The sequence below is a fragment of the Syngnathus leptorhynchus genome, chromosome 8, assembly GCF_054491065.1.
Source record: "Syngnathus leptorhynchus isolate UIUO chromosome 8, UIUO_Slep, whole genome shotgun sequence".
NCBI lineage: Eukaryota > Metazoa > Chordata > Actinopteri > Syngnathiformes > Syngnathidae > Syngnathus > Syngnathus leptorhynchus.
Genome location: NC_141202.1, coordinates 13,133,184 through 13,156,119, shown reverse-complemented (window position 1 = coordinate 13,156,119; position 22,936 = coordinate 13,133,184). Strand labels below are relative to the sequence as shown.

Below are 22,936 nucleotides of genomic sequence, written 5' to 3'. Positions count from 1 at the left end.
CATCGGGGGTGGGGGGGTCCATGCCAGTTGCAGTGTTAACATGATTGCAAATGACAGAATGTCAACCTGGGTTTGTTAGCGACATAATGGTGAATCAATAGACGTGAGAAAGATGTCAATACTACATGCTTTATTGCATTAAGCTACCTCTCTCCTTCTGTGTAGGCCCCCCCACCCCTCCGCCCTCGCTCACCCCAGTCTCGCTCGCTGTCACAATACGATTCTCTCCCTGCTAGAATTAGATTGTGGAATATGACTACGGGAGCGGAGCGATGGCGGAACGCTCTGGTGGCTAACGAGCTTTTGGTTCTGCTCTTTGCGTACATTAGGATGCGATATCGATGTACTGCTTGAGGCCGGACTTGCTGATGTGGACTTTAGCTTCTGCCTGCCCTGTATCCATCTTCCATTTGCAAGATGTGCTCGAGCATACATTAGGACACAAATTAAGATTGAAACATTTTGGGGGAAGGGGGCGGGGTCAAGTTAACATTGGGGAAAATACCCTCAGCATCGAATATGTAGTCTGGTCTCTGGAATTTGCCCCTTGCTTGAAAGTGGCTCTGTCATTGGCGGCAGAGAGATCTGGAAATGGTTTGTACCACTGTTTGCGTTCACATCATTTGACTCTTGTGTGGTCTAAGTGCATTTTTGGTGGCTGGGGTCCATTTCATTGTCAACGGCTTATACGAATGATGATTTTCTTTCTTTCTTTCTTTCTTTCTTTCTTTCTTTCTTTCTTTCTTTCTTTCTTTCTTTCTTTCTTTCTTTCTTTCTTTCTTTCTTCATGCATGTATAATTATTCCTCAGGCCTGGCTGGATTGATTGGATATTATTTTTATTTGTTTGATGCCCATATTGATTAGGAGATTTGGTAGAATCAAATGCCAATAACCGATTGATTAGCCGATTAGTCCCAAAAAAATAAGGTCCGCTTCTGCCCGCACAATATGTCGCCTGTGTGTTGATATGTAATTGACAGTCTGTTGATTGAATCGATTCACGTGTGGTGCTGTGTCGGTGGACAGTTACTCGCTCTTGCTGCCGCGCTGTTTGCGTTCACTTGGGTATGTATACGCATGGTGGGACATATATGGAAATGGAATGCTTGCGCCGCAGTGTGTGGCTAATGTAGTATTCATGGTGATGAGGTCCCGCGGCTCATTAGCCCAGGACGCCATTATCGAGTCTCTTCAGACCACATCAACCACGCGCATATGAATAACCATTAGCAAGCGCTGACCTTTTGCACAAATACTTGACAGTGGCAAAGAGAGCCGCACAGAATCCCAATTGGGCAAACATTGCAATGGATTTGCTTAGCTTCATCCATTGAAATACGGGCCGCCATTAGTCCTAATCATGGCCCACTTCATCAGACCTCTCACCTGTAGAGCGCACGCACAGGGCCCCAAATGGACTCTGTGTGTGTGTGTGTGTGTGTGTGTGTGTGTGTGTGTGTGTGTGTGTGTGTGTGTGTAGTTGCAGGCAGTTAATCAACACATCAGCGGGAATCAACACATTCAAAGCGCTTGGCCGGCTGGCTCCATTGCACGTATTGATTGATAGCGTTTCCTTCCCTCGCAGTCTCTCGTCTTCACTCGTCCAGATGACGTGGACGTACGGAGAACTGGAGCGTCCTTGACCTCTGCGGGGGGGACATCATGTTATGTTGTGCGTGTGCGCGTGGACGCGTGGACGCCTGGTCGGCAATGACCCGGCCTGATCAGGACCTTGAGTGGTCTTCGCCCCTGGCAATCAGCAGCTGCAAAAACAGGTTGTGAGCTCCTGTTGATTATTGACCAGTCCCGTAGTTGATTTTGTCACTTCTTTCCGCCACTGCGAGAAGGCTTTGCTTGCTGGTTAGCAGGATCACGCCACAACAAATGCTTGATGCTACTTCTATGGACAAACAGCGAGGAAGTTTTTTTTCATGGTACAATATTTCCTTGTAGCATTTTGCTTGTCCACAGTCTCGCCTTTCTCAACTTTTTTGACATATGACAAACTTCTGTCTCTTTATTCTCGACCTAATTGCAGCGGGGTAGGTTTTGGATGGTTTTGTTTCGAACTCCAAGTTCCAGAATTTGACTTTGGCCCAGATTTGATCATCTGCACACAAACTAGTGTGTGTATTATTTCCCATCGAGTGATTCTCTTGCTGTATACGACTTTCAGTAGCATCCACATTCTTCCCGTCTATGGGACTTGATTCGTTTGTTGCTAACAAAAGCTGAAGGTCCCGGACGCCGAATTTGCCGACAGCGCGCTCATAAACGTGCCAACAATCAGTTTTACTGGCCTCATGTCTTTTTTTTTTAATCTTTTTTTTTAAGTTGTTGATTGCAGGAGGCTGTCACCTCTGGCATCAAGCTCATGTGCAAGTACATTTAGCTAATAAAAAAGACCAATAAAAAGCAGAGGTTTGATTGGGTGTCTCCCCTTAGCCCGGCAGAGCGGACGGCTAAATCAAGGGTCCTTCGCCGACAGCCCCCCAACCCCATTTCATTTAGCTGATAAGATTTATGGTAATGAAGGCGTTCTATTAACCTCTGCTTTCCACCGCTGTCCTTCACGCCGACGGTGGATGAGTCATGTTTGGCCATCGTAGCGAAGCCAGCTAACATGTCCTCTCTTGAGACGCACAATGTGCGCGTGCGCGTGCGCACACACACACGCACGCACGCATGCGCACACTCACACACACACACACACACACACACACACACACACACACACACACACACACACACACACACAAATAACCGCCAAAAGCAGCTCAGGCCTTTTGAGAGGGTTGAATACATGTTTAATCTCCTTGCGCTGGTCATTCAATCCGTTTCTTTATCCCCTCGATCCTTCCTGCTCTCCATCCTCCTTTGCGGTAGGAGGCCTCTGTTCTGAAATTAATCTGCTGTACTCGACCTACTAATTCTCTTGTTCGGGCTCCATCACGGCCTTTTGTTGGCCGTCGCCGCCCTCGCTTAGAAAAAAAATCCGACTTCAGCAGGGTGCGTCCCAAAACATTTTGAAGATCTTAACAGACTGCATAAGATAACCGAATGTGTGTCCTCAATAGCCTCGAAGATGACCGCGTACATTTCTGACCCAAAATCGAGAAGGCACAGTTTGGCCTAGTACCTGCATTGATCAGTGAGACATAGCAGTGGCACCCAGATTGGCGAGAAAAAAAAAAAGCCGAGCCATAAGTTTTCCTTTATGTTTACGCGACGGTTAATTTTTTTTTGTAAAAATGCAAATGTTGCCAATTTAGTTTGAATGCTGAAAACAAATTCTGCACATAGCAGGTATTGGGCCATATTTGAAGGTATATCGTACTCGCGGAGCCCGCCCATACTAGACATGGATAATTGAGGCAAAAAGAAAACGTGACAGGAAGTCCTCATCAGCAGTAGTTGGCGCTATACTGTGACAGAATGACTCCTCAGAAACTCATCTGTGTCAGACAGAAAGGACTTTGTCATTGGCAAAAAAATAAATTTTATCCATCAAAATCATTAGCTATTGTAGGAGTGCAACTATGTTGTTGACAATTGTTTTTCGTGCTTCACAACTTTTCTTTCACTGTTTCATCCAACCCAACAACACCATATTGACACGTTACATTTATGTACAAAAATAGGGAGGGGGGGTGGACAACCCTCCCACTTTTGTACAAGGGCTGCAACCCTCTGTCCCTTTGTGTGCTTGTAAAGAGGGACAAGAGAAGGAATGATGGAATGACTTAGTGACCCCTCTCTCCCCACTTTTGACGCGCGCATGTTTTGTCCATTTCACTGTAGCGCCTCCCCTTCTTACTCCTTCTTTCATCCTATTCGGTTGGCCCTTTTTTCAGGCTGGTTAAGTTGCCATGGCTGTTGGCCTCACACGTCCTGCCCCCTCCCTCCCGCCCTCCTCCATAGCCTCCTCGCGTCCTCCACAGTAGCTGTCTGCTTGCCAAAGTATCTGTAAGATGCATTAAGGCCCATAAAAGCCTAGTTTGCCGTGGCACCAGTCAGAGGTAGTGTACAAAAGTGACTTTAAATGAGCCGGTGATTACCCGGGACCATGGCAGAGAGACGACCAAGTGGCCTGGAGAGTGTGAGACAAGGCCACAGTGGCTTCTTCTCGCCAGTCTCTTCAAGGAAAATGGACCAAGAACTAATATTTGTTTGTCTCTCCCTAAGAGCTAAAAAGCCGACTTGAGTGCAGGCGTGGCGACGCAAAAGTTGCAAACCTAAATTTGCTGCGACACCCGCCACCCTCCCCTTGCTGTCACCCCTCCGCCTAATTGGCCACATGCTGCCTTGAGTGACATGTGTAATCATCAGTCAAATTATAAGAGGGCGGGTGGGGGAGGCAGCAGAAGGTGGTGTCTGAAAGGAAGTGCTTTGATCAAAGCTAAAGATGGAGGAGTGGGAGTCCAAACAAACGGACAGAGCTACATGGAAACCCGCTGTCCACACACCTGCTGCAACATTAGCGGCACGTCGCTGGCACCGTGCTCGCTGCTAATGGCGCAAAATCCATCGATTGGCTTTCTCATGGAAATGGCATTGAAGTTGCTTTGCTCCACCCCTTTCGCAAGGCGGCCCATCGGCGCAAGTAAATAAAATATGGCACATAGAATCACTTGACAAAATTTGGTGGAGTTCTTTATTATATCCTGGATAAAAACGGTTCTATATTAATATCAAGCTTCCTATTTTGTCACGCGACTTGCCTTCTTTGGGTCATTGCCAAGATTGGTCAAATTGGCCAATTTCGGCTGAATTGTTGCTACGATGCCATTCTTTTTTTTTTTTTTTGCAGATTGCATAATTGTCTGCAAAAATATCTGTGAAAATATCTCCGTACCTAAAATTGCGCTATGTTTCTATTTGGACACACATTGTTAACGAGAGCAGACGCTATAGTTTGCTGGCGTGCTAACGAGGTTTACAGTAATTAGTAGCGTTGATGAAGAAGTGCTTTGATTCCCCGGCTGTGGCGGCGCGCTCATTAGCGGCGGGCTAGCCGCAGCCCCAGTCACATCCCATTAGGCGGCTCAGTGTACACTCTGAATCGGGAGCGGGAGATTAAGCCCAGATGAAAACGTGCACGCACGCACACACACGCACACGCACACGCACACAGATAAAGAAGGTATAGTCCAAATGCTCTCACTACTATAATAAAGTTTGTAAAAGTTTAACCATAGCTTTGAAAAAACAAAAGAAATATCCTAATTAGCGTGTTACATGGAGTGTGATGTTTCTCCCAAGAAATAGTAATTTCCAATTCACTTTTCAGCAGAGTAAAGCTGTTCACCTCATGACGCCCAGGGGCCAGCCCATCAGGCCCTGCCTCTTAAAGGCTCACACATCAATGCAGACGTTTTGTGCTTGTGGTTTGTTAGTGTACAAAATACATTTTTCACGGGTGAAGGATGGGTAAAAAACGAACACTACTACTGTAGCGAGAGCTGTGCCCAACCAGGATTTTGTTCTATTTTGTTGATTATTTTTGAGGAAAAAAAAAAAGCTTATTTTTGTTAAACCTGTAACGTTTTTCCACTTTTGTGTCATTACCTGTCTCTCTCGCTCTCGTTCTCTGTCTTGAGCCATCTTTTGCGTGATGGAGTGATAATTGAGGACGTGGCTTCCGTGTTTAGTGCCGCTTGATGAAGTCCGCTTTTGTCCGTCTGCGCTAACCTGTCGCATCCGGGACAGCGCTTATAGCAAAATCAATACGCGCAAGTCGAAGAGTGAGCCAACCTGGAAAAGGACAAGACACGAAGAAGACTGTGTGTCTGCGTGTGCGTGTGTGCGTATGTGTGTATATGAATGTGTGTGTGTGTGTATGTGCGTGTGTAAAAAAATCGAGAATCAGAATTTCATTCTGCCAAATATTAGAATTGGCATTGGCTTTAAAATAATGTATCGCTCAGACTGTCGTGTACATTTGACACACTACAGAGACGAGTGTTGTTCGCGACGAGAAAGTCAAATTTGCTCTCCGATGCTGCGGCCGTTGCTACTGAACTCTCAATCAAATACAACCTGGAAAAACCCATGCCACATTTATACGTTTCACTTTTACAGGGTCTTTAGAAATGAGTGTGGACTCAATCATGGAGAAACACTGGTCTAAGAGTGTAAAGTGGTGCCAAGATGACTGGCAGCAGAAGGTGGGACACGGGGAAGGAGTCGAGTAGTAGAGGGGGTTGGTTGTATGAGAGAAGCACAGCTGGGAAATGAGAAATGCAAACCTCGGCACCCCCCCCCCCCCCCCCCCACCTCACCATCCAGCCTTCTATCCATCCGTGCACCTCACACACACACACACACACACACACACACACACACAATCCCCACCTCTTTATCCTCCCCTCAGGAAAGAAGGGGTGGCGGTGGGATAGGAAGAGACGAAGAAGGGGACAGATAGCTGCATTAAAATTCATGTTTTGCCCCCCCCCCCCCCCTCTCTCCCTGACTTTTTTTTTTTTTTTCCCTGCTGAAAATCAATAGTGTTTACTATGAATGAGTGCAAGAGTGGACAACAGCGGTGCCAGGGGACAGAGAGACAGTCGGAAGAAGAGGAGATGCAGCAGCAGAAGGAGGATGGGCGAATTTATTGCAACGGGCAGAAGCACCAGAGGCCAAGGTTAAAGACCAGCTGGGCCAGTGAGACAGAACAAGAGACGCACTAAGTAAATTCAGCTGTCTTATAAAACAGACATAGTACCCCTGTAAATGCATATCACGCCATTGGCCTATCATCACAACGGAATATCAATGTCAGTCCAACCCGCCTCGTAATTACCCGCACCGTTAATAGCCCAACTTTTCCGCCTCTCAGGAGAGACGTGGCCCTATTTTGAAAATAAGAAACAAACGCCACGCGTTTTTTAGATTTCACACTTGGTTACATGCGGAATGTGTGCTGAACCCCCCCGCCTCTGTATTGTGTTCACCACCCAAGTACCAGTGAGTAGTTTTGCTCTCCCGCCGTCACACGCTCATTGTTGAGCTCCGTGTTTGTGACGCTCATGAGCAGGCAAGCAGGCTCGGGCCTTGTCCTTGCGCGTGGTAAGCTACATATGCGAGCGAGCAGCTCATGCATTATGGAGAGCGCAGGTGAGCGAGAGCGAGCGGCCGCTACGAGCCAAGGGTGCGGGGCCAATCTGGGCTGCGGCCCTTTATTTTTTTATTAGCATAGTATCTCCATTTCAAATCGGCCCGTCAAAAGCCAACGGCATGTTTTATTCAGCGGCTGATATTGATCATGTTATGCATACGTACAAATCCATCGTGCATACCCCGAGCCGAACCTTTGTTATGCTAATCGTGCCACTCGCGTAACCGCGGCCGAGCCGCTTTAGGAAGCGTCTTGATGTCAAAATATTTCCATATATACTAAAGAGTTCTGAAAAGTGACGTTCAGAATTGTGTGACAATTGTATGAAGAAGCAACCAGTGGCGCCACAATCGGCAACGGTGACATTTCACCTGGGCCTGGGCAATTTGTCCAAATTTGATTGTGATCATTCAAAATAAAAAACATTGTGTGCATGCATATGCAAGTTCCTGCGTTGTGAAAGGACCCTTACTGAGGTCAAGCCCCCTCAAATCGATCTTTGAGCGTCTCGTCCATAGATGACCTCCTCCTGCCTCTGCCCGTTAAGAGCCGATGCTTCACTTTAAGAGCTTTTCTTGGCCATCGACATGTTTTCAGCCATCAATATTTCTCACTGTGTTAACTGAAAGCCGAGGTCGACTCCGCTTATGCCTCCCTTTTTTTGTTGGCATTGTTGTTAACTGGAGCCGATGTGCTAAATCTCCTGGAGTCCTTGAGAGGTCGCAGCATCCGTGTGGGGGAGGACTGCATGCAATGTGGATGTGAAGGAGCGCCCTTTTTCGTCCCATCTTTCCCCAATGGGACACCAGTAAGGGAAGAAAATGACTTGCCCTTCCGATTTCGGTTTTGATCAGCCCTTCATCAACAGTCTTAAGTCTCAGATTTCCCCCGCTCCTGTCTAGCCATCTCCCACTAGAGCTGTTCCCTGACGACCATTTCCAAGGTGCCCATTCCCAAGGCCACAAGGGTCCGGCGATGTCACGCGTGCATAACTCCACACCTGTAATTCATCCTTCCCCCCTCCTGTGTCCCCCAAAACCCCCAAGCCTTTTTTGAAAATGGAGCCCCCAAAATATGTTTCACTTCACCGCATGAAATTTGGTAGGCGTGTCCACATTGAGCAGCTCCACCAAAAAGTAATTCCAGAAAGACCTTGTGTGTTTTGCTTGAAAGCGGCCATTTTAGAATAATTTGGGCTATTTCCTGCCAGGGGTCCTACATAAGCAAACTTGCCTGAGAGAGTTTAGCTACCAAACTAACTTGAGACTTTTTTTAATAGAAAATAAAAAAACGTTGACAAAACCATAGGGAGCAGGCACAGAAAGTCTGCCGTTTTGGTCCGAAGCGACTGTTTTAGGGTCACTTTGGCCATTTCCAGGTGTACTGTGCCACAAAGACCAAGTCGTCCTACAGATTCACTTCAGTTATGATCTTAGTTTCAAGTTTAGTTTGTTTTGGAGGCCCCCCCCCCCCCCCCCTCGGCCCTCCTCGTCACGGAGGAGCGACGCTTATCTTCTCCCCGGCAGTGTAAGCTTCCCGTGTCCACAGTGTACATGACGCTCTACATCTGCTCCATGTCAAGGTCATTTGTCAATTGTAGCATTTTCTGCCCTTACCAAAGGTTTCCTCAACATCCCTCATCTCCCCATAATTCTGTTTCTCATCTGTTTGTTTGACTTTTGTATCAATCTCGCATCTGTGCCACAACATATAGGGAGAAATGTTGCTGGCTCGATTCGATCGTTGTGTAATGTCCAACACACACAACATGCACACAATATGACGTGCGCCGGGTGCACTGTGCCTTTGTCCGCCTGCCATGAGGTTGCCCGGGTAGCTGACTTCCAGAAATGTCACTTTCAACTGGGAGAGTGCGCACACTCATTGTAGTCAGACTTTGCTAATAATGCATGTTTGTTCTCTTTCTGTGTGGAGGTGGTAATGAAAAATTTAGATGGATTCTGTATGGATAAAGAGAGACACACTCGCTTAGTTTTTTGTTGTTGTTTCATCCATCCATTCAGAGTCCAGCTAGACCCGAAACAGCACAAATGCATAGCGTGGATCAGTTGAACTGTGCAGATCGTCATCATATAGTATGGCGCTCAGCGGTCCTTTTCAATGTTGCAGACAACTGAATGATGAAGACTGACGTCATTTCGTACTAGCTTTCGCGAACGTTTCGTTGGCACCTTCCCCAATGTTGCGTTCAGCATCATGTGGCCCGATTCTGTTTCTTTTGTTGTTACAATACGCGTATTTTGTTTCTCTCACCTCTTTCTTCCTATTGGTCTGTCTCTTCGCTAACTCCGCCCCCCCAACCCTCCCCTGCCCCGCTATTGATCCAGTCATAGTTTTCTCAGTCTTCACAGCGCAGGGCCGCTCTAATCAATACAGATAATTGTCTGCTCTCTGCCCATGCCAAACAGCATCTCTCCCCTTCTCCCCTAGCCCTCCCTTTTTATCAATGAACCCCGGTCTTTTCCTCCTCTGCCCCGCCCTCACGGATGGGAATTCCCCCTCCGCTAATGACGGGAGATAACCTGCTTTCTTTACAGACCCCCACGCCTCACACCTCCCTTTCCTTCCTTGTTCATCGATTAGCGTGAGAATCTGGGACCGGCCCGACTGCCCTACACATGTAAACATGCTCACTGCTCGTGTTGCGGTTTAGTTGCGGTTTGGCTGATCCCCGCCGCCCACATGGCAGCTGTCACTGTCCGCCAAAGACGAACAAACGCCTCGCCTCAAATATGATGAATATTCTCATTGATCCTCTCATTCTCTGAATCAATCGCAGCTGGACGGTTGTGGTTGACTTAGACTTTGGCCTCTGGTGTGAGTGGGCCACATCAGTTCATGCTGCGGGGCTTGGTTAGGAAACTGAGGCAGACGTCCTAACGCTGCATTACTCTTAGGTCACATGATCAAACGCTTTAGAAAACAAAAAACAATCGTGCGGTCCTGAACTACTGGAGGAGATGACAAATTTGCCCAATTCCTGTAAAAGACCAAATTGTGAGCTGCAGTGAATGAAAGCGTTTCAAGAAGCGACTCGAATAAACCCCACACCCGATTGCACTGTAAAGTCGGATTGCATGTGTACGTGTATAATCCTGTGTGTTTAATAATGTATCAGGCCCACAAGGGCCTCCAGGTATTGCGTGTGCGCATGTGTCTTTGTTAGTCTCTGATGTATACGCTATCACTCAAGCCAATGTGGAGCTGCGAGTTAAACCGCCCAAGCAATATCAATGCTGATAGATATGAAGAAAAAAGAGCCCGTGTGCGCACGTGTGTGGTGTGTTTACACAAATATCTCGCATCCCGTATTCACACGTGCTGCAAGTGATGTTTGGTCTTTTCCACAAGGGAAGTAAAGTGAGATGGAAAGAGCCAAGTACTTATCAGCCGCTATGTCGCTCACAATGGAATGATTTGCTCTTGTATGAACAAACGTAAGGGAGGGCGACTGCCAATCATTTGTGGTTCAACTCGGCGCTAGGCTGAGGGCTTCTTTTTGGGTCACCGTCGCCTCTTTCACGCCGGGACCTCGCAAAATTGCCAATTGGTAATAGAAGACCCTGTGTTATCAGCGTAGGCTTTTTTTTTTTAATATAGTTTCAGATTCAAACATCTCGCCGATTGTGGAAAATTGCCTGGTAAACTTTGTCCCCCACATTCCTAGTCGGTGCCGACGTGGGTGGAGGGGAAAAGGTGCAAGTGTGTCATCTGTTGCCTAATGCATGCAGAAAATTGCTCTAACTAAAAGTACCGCGTTGTCTTTGCTTTGTTCATTTATTTTTTTTACCACAGCACTTTTCAAAGACAGACCCTGCAAATTTTCTAGACATTGCTGGCATCAAAGAGACAAAGTGGACCTGGCAATTTCCCACCTCTGGAAGTGATATCAGAGCCGTAACGTGATTTCGGATACGTGTGGTTGCTGCGGAGGCGTATTGTTTTATTTTTGAGACATTCTTACCATCTATTCCATGAGTATTTGAATTCTGGCCTCCGTTATACGGTTCCATCCAGACTCCCATTGTGTGTGATGTTCCACGCAAGCACCTTTCTTTATTAGTTGTACCTTGTTCATTTTGTTTTACTTGTAAATCACTTCACTGGTTCCTTTATCTCAAACAATGTATTTTAGGTTGCATTATCTGACATGTTTCGGCGTGTACTTCCGCCTTCATCAGAGTGTCACTGGTGTGGTTGTGACGCGTCTTTATCAGCTGATGGATGAAGGCGTGGCTCCCCTGTCAGATTTGACAGGTGAGTCACGCCCTCTGCTGAAGAAAATAAACATCAGCGGTGGATCAGGGAGGCCATTGAGATCTGTAAGCGGGGCCCAAGGACCATCAACAGGGACGAGGGAGCCTACATGCTCTCTACCACCTGGAGCAGCATTTTGGAGAGGTGAATGGACAGCAGAGGGCGTGACTCACCTGTCAAATCTGACAGGTGAGCCACACCTTCCTCCATCAGCTGATAAAGACGCGTCACAACCACACCAGTGACACTCTGATGAAGGCGGAAGTACACGCCGAAACATGTCAGGTAATGCAACCTAAAATACATTGTTTGAGATAAAGGAACCAGTGAAGTGACCTTTCTTTAGTGTTTGGCTATTCTGCCTTTCATATTAGCTTAGCAGTTAGCATGGCTTTCGGTTTTCTTTACATACCAACTCCTCATTTTCACTCAGTAATAACGATCTTTGTCACAAGTGCGTTGCATTTGTTGCTATGAAAGTGGAGGAGCAAGTTAGGTTAGCGTCTAGCATTTCCCCAGTCGTCCTCAGATAGTGAGGAAAGCAAGAAGAATGCCTGGTGACCTTGACCTGGTTGAAGAAATGTCAGACTTGCTTGAAGCCATTTTCACACCCAAAGCCGTGCAATGATGTCATCAATAGGCCTGATAGGGATTGATCAATCAAGGAGCTGAAATCTAAACCGGAGGCCAAACATTTACCATCTTCTACACGGCGTGGACGAAATGATGTCATTGATGGGCTCTGTAAAAAAGGATTCTGCTAGCTGGGTGACAGACTGTTGTTATCTGGAGAGTTTTTCAAAGCGAAATCCTGCAGAATTGCACTCACGGATGATATCGCCATATTCATCCGCCTTTGCCTTTTATCCAGCAAAGCAGGATAGACCGCAGATAACAAACATTATCCCCTTTTAGCCAGCCAATGACAACATTTGTCCGCTGTTTTTCTTCTCTTATGCAAAAGGGTAGAAAAGTGGAATAAAGTCAGATTCAGTCTTCAAAGAAACAAAACTGTGAATGAATACAATTTCATCAAACACACACATTCAAACACAAATTTAGCCTGTAAACTTCCGATAGTGTTTTAGGCCAGCAAAGAATTTGTGACCACCCACTGCTGACCCTTTGGCGCCCGCCTTTCTTACTCCGATATTACTGCTGAAGGCAGAAAATTGGAAGTAAGGCGGAAGATTCCGTCTCACCCAGCCAGGCCTTCTCATGTTTGTCGGCGATAGTGTGTTGTTATCTATGTGATTGCCCGCGTCGCACGTACGTGTTTGTTTAAGGAACAAAGGTTTACCCAAGCACTCAAAGGGGGCCGACAGTTGGATGGGCAGTGAAGGGTGGGGGTGAGGCCTCTGGGTGTATTATTGGCGTTCTCCTCCGCCGGGAGACAGAAGGGCTCTTCTCCAGTTCCCCCCTCCATCCCTCTTGGGAGTTGAACCGTCAACCCCCTCACCTTCCTCTCGCCCTCTGGTCGTGGACTTGAACCCTGTCATTGGCCCCACCCTCTCGCCCCCTGATGGACAATCTGTTCTCCTCCTTGGCTCCAGTGCTGTGCATGCCATTAACGGATAAACACCACCACTTTGGGTGTGTGTGTGTGTGTGTGTGTGTGTGTGTGTGTGTGTGTGTGTGTGTGTGTGTGTGTGTGTGTGTGTGTGTGTGCGCGCGTGTGCGCGCATGTGCACGTGCGTGCGTGCGCGCGCGTGTGCGACACATGAGTCAAATGTTTGGTCAGTTGGCTTTGGCGTGGGTTCATGGCCCCGCCTCCTGTTCATCTGCTCATCAAACGGAAACCAAATTTCTTGAAATCGCTGAAACAAAATCCTGGCACGTCATGAGGCAAATCAGAAAGAGCAGCCATCAGGTTGTCTGCCATTTTGTTTGAATGTAGCTACTCACCGAAGCTCTCCTCCTCGGGAATGGGAGAAGGAACGGCCACCGCCGTTTGAAAGGCTTTACTCGTCACAAGTGACGTGTCCATGCTGAGATTGTGCTTTCATTGCGCACATTTGTAACCTTGAGCGAGCAAGAGGAGTTTATTCACCCCTCCAGGTTCAACTGGGAGGCGCTTAAAAGCCCCCCCCTCTCCTTTATTCCTCATGTTTGTGTGTTGTGGCTTATCAGATCCCAGCTCCTCACTCAGAGCGAGAATCCAGACATCCTCTCTCTCGCTCTCTTTTTTTCTGCTAACCTTTGAGAATAAGAGCAATGAATTAGAATTTCTGAGCGAACGAGCGAGTGAGAGGAGGAATCGGCGGGAGGAGTGTGCGTGCAGGCGTGTGTGCACATGGGGGGGGGGGGCGGCTGGCCTGGCTTTTGTTGCGAAGCTCGCCGTCGTTGAGAAAGGCCCCGTTCAGCTCGTCCCGCGGCCTCCCCCCTCCGAGAGGCCCCGATCGATACAAACTCGGAGCAATAAAGCTTTCCCCCTGTCATCTCTGCAGAATACAAAGCAGAATAGAGGGGAGCGAGAAGGAGGGAGAGAGAGAGAGCGAGAGAGGTGAAAAGCTGTTCCGCTAGCCAGACCAATTTCCTAACCCTCCTCCTCGTCCTTCTCTTCCTCCACCACAATCACTAGCAGCACCTCCATCACCCACTTTCTCACCTCCTTCTTGCGCGCCCCCCCAAAAAATAACTGTATTCCTGCATGACTTGTATCTTGCCATAATAAATGCAGCATGAATAAAGTATGCGTAGATTCCCCTGTGCCCCAACTATGTGGGAGTAAAAGTAGCATGTGATAGGAAAGTATGAAAAGGAAGTGTAGCAGGGGGGAAAGATGGACCCGGTGACGCAGAATATTGGCGAGGGGGTCAAACACAAGTCCCGGCCGGGAATTGAAAGCCAATTAGCGTAATTGCAATCAGCATGCAATGCGACGCAGCTCGCAAAAGGCCACCGCTGCTTGACACTGTTCGTGAATTTGCACCTTTCATTCTTCTGCACTTGAATGGTGGTGCGGAAGTCCGCCCGCCTGCCACTCACCAATTGTTTAATATTTCTGAGTGCCAACTTCATATATGTGCGCATGTGTTCCTATATCTCAGACTTTCCATCTCTCACCTCTGTAAATGATGACAAAGGAGGTTCTCAACTTTTGCGTCTCTTTAATGGTGTTCACTCAGGAGCGGTCTATCTGCTCCGTGCATAAACCCCGCGGGACTTAGCAAGATCAACGCAGCATCAAATTACCGTATTGCTCCAACGCATGTGCAACACAGATTGGGAACATTATATGGCATCTCCCCCTTTTTTGTGTTATGTCAGTCATAACAAAACAAAGACTGTTATGCACAGAAAACAGCATCACTCTTCTACAAAAGTACTATGTCAACGAAATTGAGTCAACTCGCAAAATATCAACAGCATGACTTCCGGCTGCACGTGAAACAACGCCATTTGGCATTCCAACATGTCAACAGTCAAAAATCTTGTGGGAACCCCTTTCTTCACTTTCTTCACCAGCCTGTCGACCGGTTTGCACACTCGTCCAAAACGGGTTGGGAAAGCTCACTCCGACACAAAGCAGCAGTATCGTCCTTGTCGTGTTGGTGGAGTGATCGCCTGTCGTCGCGCACTGTTTCTGCTCTGCTAGAACAGACTGGGAAGCTGGTCCCGGCTGTAGGTTCTGTCTAAGCTCAGTCCCATGCAGCGTCCGGATAATGAAAGATCTGGGCGTAGCACTCTCACGTGAAACCATGGCTGGCAGACACCATGACTTCTCGTGATCCAGCTTGGAAAGCACTCGATCTCCCGACTGCAGAGCGGGCAATGTCCTGGCTCAATGGCGACAGTTGAAATAGTGTGCCTGTTTAGCCTTATCTTTCTTGTCCGTTTCCTCCACAGCCGTCCTGCTTAGAAATCAAGTTGCCTAGCGAACTCCTGGAATTCAGCACTTGCAAACTGAGGACCATTGTCACTCTCCACCTCACTTGGGATGCCAAACCTGGCAAAAACTGATTTCAGCTTTTCCACCACCTGCGCACTTGTTGTAGATAGCAGGTGCAATATCTCGATGAATCTCGAGTAGTAATCCAAAACGACCAGGTCTTGTTGTCGGTTGAATTCACAAAGGTCCATAGCTAACCTCTTCCAAGGTTGCTCGGGAAGCAGTGTGGATAAGAGTGGCTCCTTTTGCTGTGTTCTCTTCATTTTGTGGCAAATGTGGCAAATGCTCTCCTTACGGGACGCACCTAAGTCACAATGTTCAGACAGTTCGTATAGAACCCTAATGAATGTTTCCGCATTCTCACCCGGCTGTTGTGTACGCTGGTGGAAGCACTCATGTTCGTGTATAACATTCCTTCGCGGCATGAAATACTCATCAGACTTGCCAAGCACTTGATCAAAGTAATTCCTGTGCCCATCCTCGGCGAAGGTGAACGACCGGTAAATGTTCTCGGACTCATTGCCCATGGCGTAAATCAAGCTGCTCACTTGCACCGCGTCGTCCTCCCCATTGAGCGTTGTAGCTGTCCTAAACCTCACAAAGCACTGCTTCCAGTCAGGCCACTCAGCAGGCTTATCGAAGGGAAAGCTTGTTGGAGGGTTAAACACGCCATCGGCCCAAGTTTACTTCTGACACCACGTAAATGATGACAAAAGGGGTTCTCGACGTTTGGGTCTCTTTTTAATGGCGTTCACTCACATTCACTCAGGAGCAGTCTATCTTCTCCGTGCATAAACTCTGCGGGACTTAGAGAGATCTATGCAACATCAAACTACTGTATTGCTCTAACGCAGGGGTGTCAAACTCATTTGTGTCGCGGGCCGCATCATAGTCATAGTTTCCTTTGGAGTGCCATTACGACTGTCAACACCTTATATTATATACAGAATAGGCTACACACCAAATTGATGAATAACAAGTTTTAAAATTATAGACTCGTAAAAACTATTAAAAAAATAAATAAAAAGATGAATAGTAATACAAATTGATAGCAATTTCATTTTTTTTTCAAAGTGAATACAATTTCTAATTTTAGTATTGACACATGTAGTCAAAAGTCAAAAGTCAAAGTCCGCTTTATTGTCAATTCCTTCACATGCCAGGCACACAAAGAGATCGAAATTACGTTTCCCACCATCCCACGGTGACTAGACAGTACACAACACTCACATCAAATAGCACAAAGAGTAAAAACGAACAGACACGAGCAACGAATAAGTAATAAGCAAATAACCCAAATAATAAACAATAAATAAATAAATAAATAGACAAATAAGAGCAGCAAAATGGAGCAAGCGCGCTAATAGCAGACAGCCAGATCATAGCGCAAAAGAACAGGACGTCATGTAGCAGAGGGTGGAGGGGGGAAGGAATTCAGGATCCGGACAGCTTGGAGCACGAAGCTGTCCCTGAGTCTGGTGGTGCGGGAGCGCAGGCATCTGTATCTCTTCTTAGAGGGCAGAAGTACAAACAAAGAGTGAGCGGGGTGACTCTCATCACACGCAATCGCAGCCGCTTTGCGGGTGAGACGGGAGGCGTAAACTTCCTTCAGGGAGTGGAGCCCCGATGATTTTACTCGCAGTGGACCACATGAAATGATGTGGCGGGCCATAACTGGCCCCCGGGCCATGATTTTGACACCTGTGCTCTAATGCATGCACAACACAGATTGGCAACATTATATGACAACCTTTAACAACCCCCCCCCTCCCTCCGTCTTGGTCTTTCATTCGCTCAGCCAGCAAATCATCCACCTCCCCTCATTACTATCGGTTATGTGGCGCATTCAACGGACATTTGCCTTTTAGGCAGGAACTCCGTTTTCAGAGTCTCAGGATGCTCACAATTGAGATGCAAAAAAAGTCTCGGTTGAGGATAATTTCATCAGTTGGGCCAGTAATCGCCAATCGCCCATTTCAGGTCGATTATGTGACCGCCCGTGAGCATATTTTCTCCATCGGACGCAATCGAGAACATCTCCAGAGTGCTTGGCCGCTTCCCTGTGACAAGATACTCTGAGCATCCGACACTTCCTGGCCGAGAAAAGCACAGTGCTGGAGCCTGGCTTTGTTTCCCATGCCCCCATGGCTCCCAGTTGGCCTGGGATATCTTCCAAAGACACGGACAGACAGATGGATGGACTGTCCCATATAGTTCCTTGTTGCAAAGTGGATATTTCCCACTTTGCTTCGCGTCCTTCGCACCTTAGCCTAGCCTTGCCTCGCCTCGCCTCGCTCCATTCGTCTCTTGCGTCCCCTTTTTTTCGTCCCGTCTCCCTTTCGACATTGTCCCCTCTTGCTTTTTCATCATCATAGGCTCATTTTGTCAACTCGGTGTCTCCCTCCCATCCCTCACCCTTCCTCCCTGCCTCCCCTCACCCCCACCCTGCCGGCTCCCCGGGGAGGTCAGTAATAATGGTAGTGATGGAGCGAGAGAGGGAGGTGCGATTATTGTCTTGTCGGGAGTCAGAGGAATCGATCGGCCCAGAAATATGAGGCGCGAGAAAGAGCCGCTGTGTCAGATACAATAACCACCCACTCCCGGGGGCTTACGCACACACACACAATGAGAACACGTTTATTTGTGGAGACGTTGCAGACAGACATTGGTTTGATTCTTTTTTTATTTTCTTATGACCAAGATACGCTCTTATCCCTCTTGCAAGCAGCCGGCCAATCATCTGCATGCTTTGATCGGAGCTAAACCTCGGGATGCCCGCCGATCATTGCTCATGCACAGATAAAGGGCAAGGCGTGGAAAATGGCTCGTGCACCTTTCACTTGCTATAAACAGTCACACGCACACACACACACACACACATGCACACACACACACACACACACACACACAAACACACACACACACACACCGCAGAGGCATGCACAATCACACTGAGAGACCTTTCACTGCTGTTGCCTGGCAACATGGCCGAATGTCCAATTGGAGGCGAGGAGAGTGGCCGCTGATGTCACAGCTGCTGCTGACCAACATGGTCGAGAGAGGAAGACAGAGCGAGGAGAAGAGAAAGTTTGAATGAGAGGAAGAAAAGGGCAAGATCGCCACAAAAGAAAGATGGGACGCTTGGCCACAAAGCACAGCAAACTCCCAGAAGCCCCATTTTCAGACTTTTTAGTTCAGGCTTCTTTCGGCAGATCGGGATTCTTATATGTATCTTGCTTCTGTTGTAAATCGCTTCAGAGTAATGGGAGAGGAGAACATCCATCTGGAATCAAATATCATTTAGATTATTGAAACTGATATTATGCTGCCATGACTATATGTTTGGAACCAAGCTCCTTCTGTGTTTCCTCTCCTTTTTAAACTTCAGCCGATTTGACATTTTCCCACAAGCCCACCTGGGGTTGTCCACCGTTGTGGTGACGGAAGCTAATGGCCGAGAGTGAAAGTGAACCTCGAGGACACTTGTCACTCACTGGCGCGATTTTATTTTATTTTATTTTTTTTTTTTTCCTGACCTCAACGTATCGCGCCGCGGGGAGATGGCGCGAGGGTCGCTGGGACCCGGCTCCTTGTCGGCCGGCCGCATCAGACATGTAGGTGAGATGTTTGTGTTTCCCGCCACAATATGCTCGTTTCTAAACCTGCCACGACACCCTTGCCCACCCCCTTGACCACCCACCCGCCCGCCGCAACAACACCGGACTGGATTTTTAATCTCTCACCTTGCAGCCTTGCGACTCAGACGATGTAGAGGACTTGGCGGCTCCATCGAAGAGCGCCAATGTGATGGATTAGATGAATTAACGGCCGCGTGCGCACGCGTGTGTGTGCGTGTGGAAATGGGAAGGCTGCGCCAGAGTGAAAGAAGGCCTCCTCTTAAGAGCTCACAGTAGGCCCGACAATGAGCCATTGCGTACGCACCTTCCTTTTCTTCCTCTGTCTATCGTCACCTTGGCTTCCATCGTGTGTTGACCTCCCCTTCTTTTTACGATTCTCCTGCGCTTTGTAAACCCCCCCCCCCAACGACCCCCGCTCCTCCTTGTGACAGTCTGGTGATTGATGGCGCTCGAGAGGCCTCAGCCTCCCCCATCTTCCTCCCTGGGGGTCACACTATCGCATCGTGTGTGTGCGTGCGAGTGTGTGTTGTATCAACACAACTTAAAGTAATCACGAGATCACATCTTAATAGTGTGTGTTTGAATCACAATTGGGCTGGTCCAAATCGAAGCTCTCCAAGCAAGGGCTGTAAGTGAAATGTGTTTGTCTTTATGATGCAGGCGCATTCAAATCAGGAAGGATTGGCAATGTTCAAAGAATTCTCACATTGTCCCAACATTTTCTCACATTCCCAGAATTCGCACTTTCTGCAGCAGACTAAATAAAATGGGTTTCAATTTTTAACACACTTTCTCAAGCAATCTAAACACGCAAATTAATTTCCGAATCCTTCCACATACCTCAACTTATTTAAACCATGGCAGCGACAAATTAAAACACTATCAAAGTAGAAAAAAAATCAAAACGTAAAAATAACAAACATTCAAACCATTCTAACTTAAGTTGTACTTTTTTAAATACCACATTTGCCCTAATAATTTGACATTTGCCAAACTGACCAGTTCTCAGCTAATTGAAGTCGTTTCAACTTGTTAAGAATTCCAAACATTTGCATGAACGTTTTTAGCAAGGGGGGGTTGTCGCTCATTGTCTGACCACGCGTCAATTGAGACCCGAGCCATCTAAGTGGCCTGACTGGCTGTGGTGTTGCTAGGACTGGTCTCCATGGTAACCAAGGTTGAGACCTCCCCCCCAGGGTGCAGCAAGACCCTCCGTGGCTGTCAACTGTAGCACAAATGGCCATTTGCTATAATTTTTCTCTTTTTCTTAACTAACGGTGCCAATACGCACGCGCGTGCACACGCACACACAGCTTATTATGTGGATAAACTGGACCGCGGACAAAGGTCATGGCCAAAGACAGGGCTGCCCAGACAACCTCTGACCCCCAGATGCTCCCCCTCCCCTGTCTGTCAGCGGGGGTCTGCACACGTTACATACAAAAACACCCGCTGCTTGTCACGTACGATCACACAAACGCATCTGCCGCCCAACATCGCTAGCATGGAAATCGCACTTGACGTCAATCAATCGATAAGTAACCCCCCCCCATTCACACTAAATTTCAATTTCACCACAGCTGTATTTTCTCACATAATGGTGCTGACTTATTAGGCTGGTGGATGCAAAACTGGACAAAATGTGATTTTCGCAGCAAATTTCAGTGTTGCTAATATGACATTTTCTCAAATAATGCCCCCCTTCTGTCATAGATTTTGCTAACCAAACAGAAGTGCCACCATGAATGCCAGCTGACATGTCTTTTGTCATCTTGCTACATTTTGTGTGTAAGTCAAAAGTATCTTTTGACAAATAAAATGTTAAAAGAAACTGGATTAAACATCATTTCTTGGCTTGTGGCCATTTTGAGTGACAAAGCTAAGTCGTTGGCCGCATCCATTTGTGGCTCAACAGTGCAATCTAGTGGCCGCTCGAACATCCTGTCACAGTGGAGCAAAGTGAAAACAAACAATTATGTGCTCTCCATATTTTCTATATGGGAGTTTATCCTGTTGCAGTTGGTCCTCCGCACCACTCAATTGGTTCACAGTTTTAAGTGTGTCGATCTTGTCATTATTATTTCTGCTTACTTAATTACTTACATAGGCCTTTTCATTCCTTTCGAACATAGGCCATCGATGAAGAGTTTCCACCCTCATCTGTCTTGTGCCATTTTCTCCAGCTGTTTCCACGACAGTCCCATCTTCTTGATATCCAGCTCTATGCTCCTTCTCCAGTTGATTTTGGGTCTCCCTCTGCTTCTTTTGCCTTGTGGGTTCCATGGGAACGCCTGTTTGGTTATAGCCGTATTTTTTCTCAGGGTATGTCCTATCCAGCTCCAATTCCTCCTCATAATCTGTATCTCTATTGTTTCTTGTTTGGTGCGGTCCCATAGGCTGGTGTTGCTGATGCGGTTGGGCCAGAAGATCCTGTGGATGCGTGTTAGACAGTGATTTGTGAAGGTTTGCAGTTTAGCTGTGATGTGTTTGGTGGTCCTCCATGTTTCTGATCCATATAGCAGCACTGTTTTGACGTTGGAGTTGAAGATTTTGAGTTTAGTATTGAGTAAAATGTTTTTGGTTTTCCAGATCTTATCTAATATGTTGAATGCTGTTCTTGCTTTCCCTATTCTTGATTTCACATCTTGCTCCGTTCCACCGTCCACTGCAATTACACTTCCTAGGTATGTGAATTTGTCTACCTCTTCCATTGGGCAGCCCCTGAGGTTAATGGGATTTGTGTTATTTGTGTTATAATACCACAATTATTTCTGCTTGGGGAGGAAAAAAAACATCCATCTCCAGCCTAATTCTGTTTTTAGAAGCAGTGGGTGTCGTTGAAAATTTCCTCCACGTTGTGTGTGTGTTGTGCAATCGCGCGTGTCAGCGTGTGAGCGGCTCTTTCCAGCTGCACTGTCACTTTCCACCGCAGTCAGTCAGTAAGCCAGCCAGCCAGCTCACTTCTGCCCCTTCCACTCTGTCACATACTCACCTAACCCTCCCTCCCTTCTTTTTCTCTCATTCTCTTCTTTCACTGCCATCTTCCTGCCTTACCTTTGGGCCCACTTCCCACTCTTTTGAACTTCACTTCCTGTCGCGTTGCAGGATGTGGTGATGAAGGAGGCGTGGCTTAGTGAGAGTGAGTGAGTGAGTGAGTGAGTGAGTGAGTGAGTGAGTGAGTGAGTGAGTGAGTGAGTGAGTGAGTGAGTGAGTGAGTGAGTGAGTGAAAGAAAGAGAAAGAGAGAGAGGCTGTCCTGCGTGCGCGTGTACGTGCATGCTGCAGTGACTTATTCTTTGCTGACTTTTTGAGTGAGGCGGCAGCAATTGCTTAACATTGCAAGGACTCGTTCGTCGCAACTATGTGGTTGCCAGGTGAGTGTGCACTACTTGACCGGGTAACCAATGACGCGCGTGCACGGCAGCAATGTATGTGCGTGCGAGTCTAATTGGAGAGCAAGGGCTGGCCTACCTGCCTATGGGTGGGGGAGTTAAGGTGGACAGGAAAGGTCAGCACTTGTTTCGAGTGGATCACATTTTGCCTTTTTTTTTATTTATTTTTTAATATTATCTATTTTGTCTTTATGCTCAGCTGACAGCTTAAGTTACCCAATCATTTGGCGTATCGGCAACACTGCATCATGTCCTGGTTAAATTTTGTCCGATAATTCTTGTTTAAAATGCGGGGCTTAACCTTGTGTGGGTCAGCCGGAGGTCGAGCGCGCTCGCTAGTCCACCCGGCCAATTATCTCCAAAACGTCTCTGTTGTCCCTCCCTCAGTAGTCTTTTCCTGTTATTAATAATTTCCCGTGTGACCTGGATAAATTGACCCCCCGACGGTGATGCGACTCAAAGTAACACAACCAACTCGAAATTCACCAGACTTCAAGTGGCCCCACTCTAACTGCAGACTTTTTTGTCCATTCAAAATCCATCAGAGTTTCATTTTTCATTTGTACAGCTACATTGTACAATCTTTGAATTTTATCTTGAAGAATTTTATTATAACAGT

At 47.3% G+C, this 22,936-nt stretch overlaps 1 protein-coding gene across 3 annotated transcripts in view; it reads left to right on the top strand.

Annotated features, from left to right (window-relative positions):
- The window catches only part of pou2f2b (POU class 2 homeobox 2b), a 40,203-nt gene that overhangs the window by 4,873 nt on the left and 12,394 nt on the right, over positions 1–22,936 (top strand). The gene's annotated exons all lie outside the window — the stretch shown is intronic.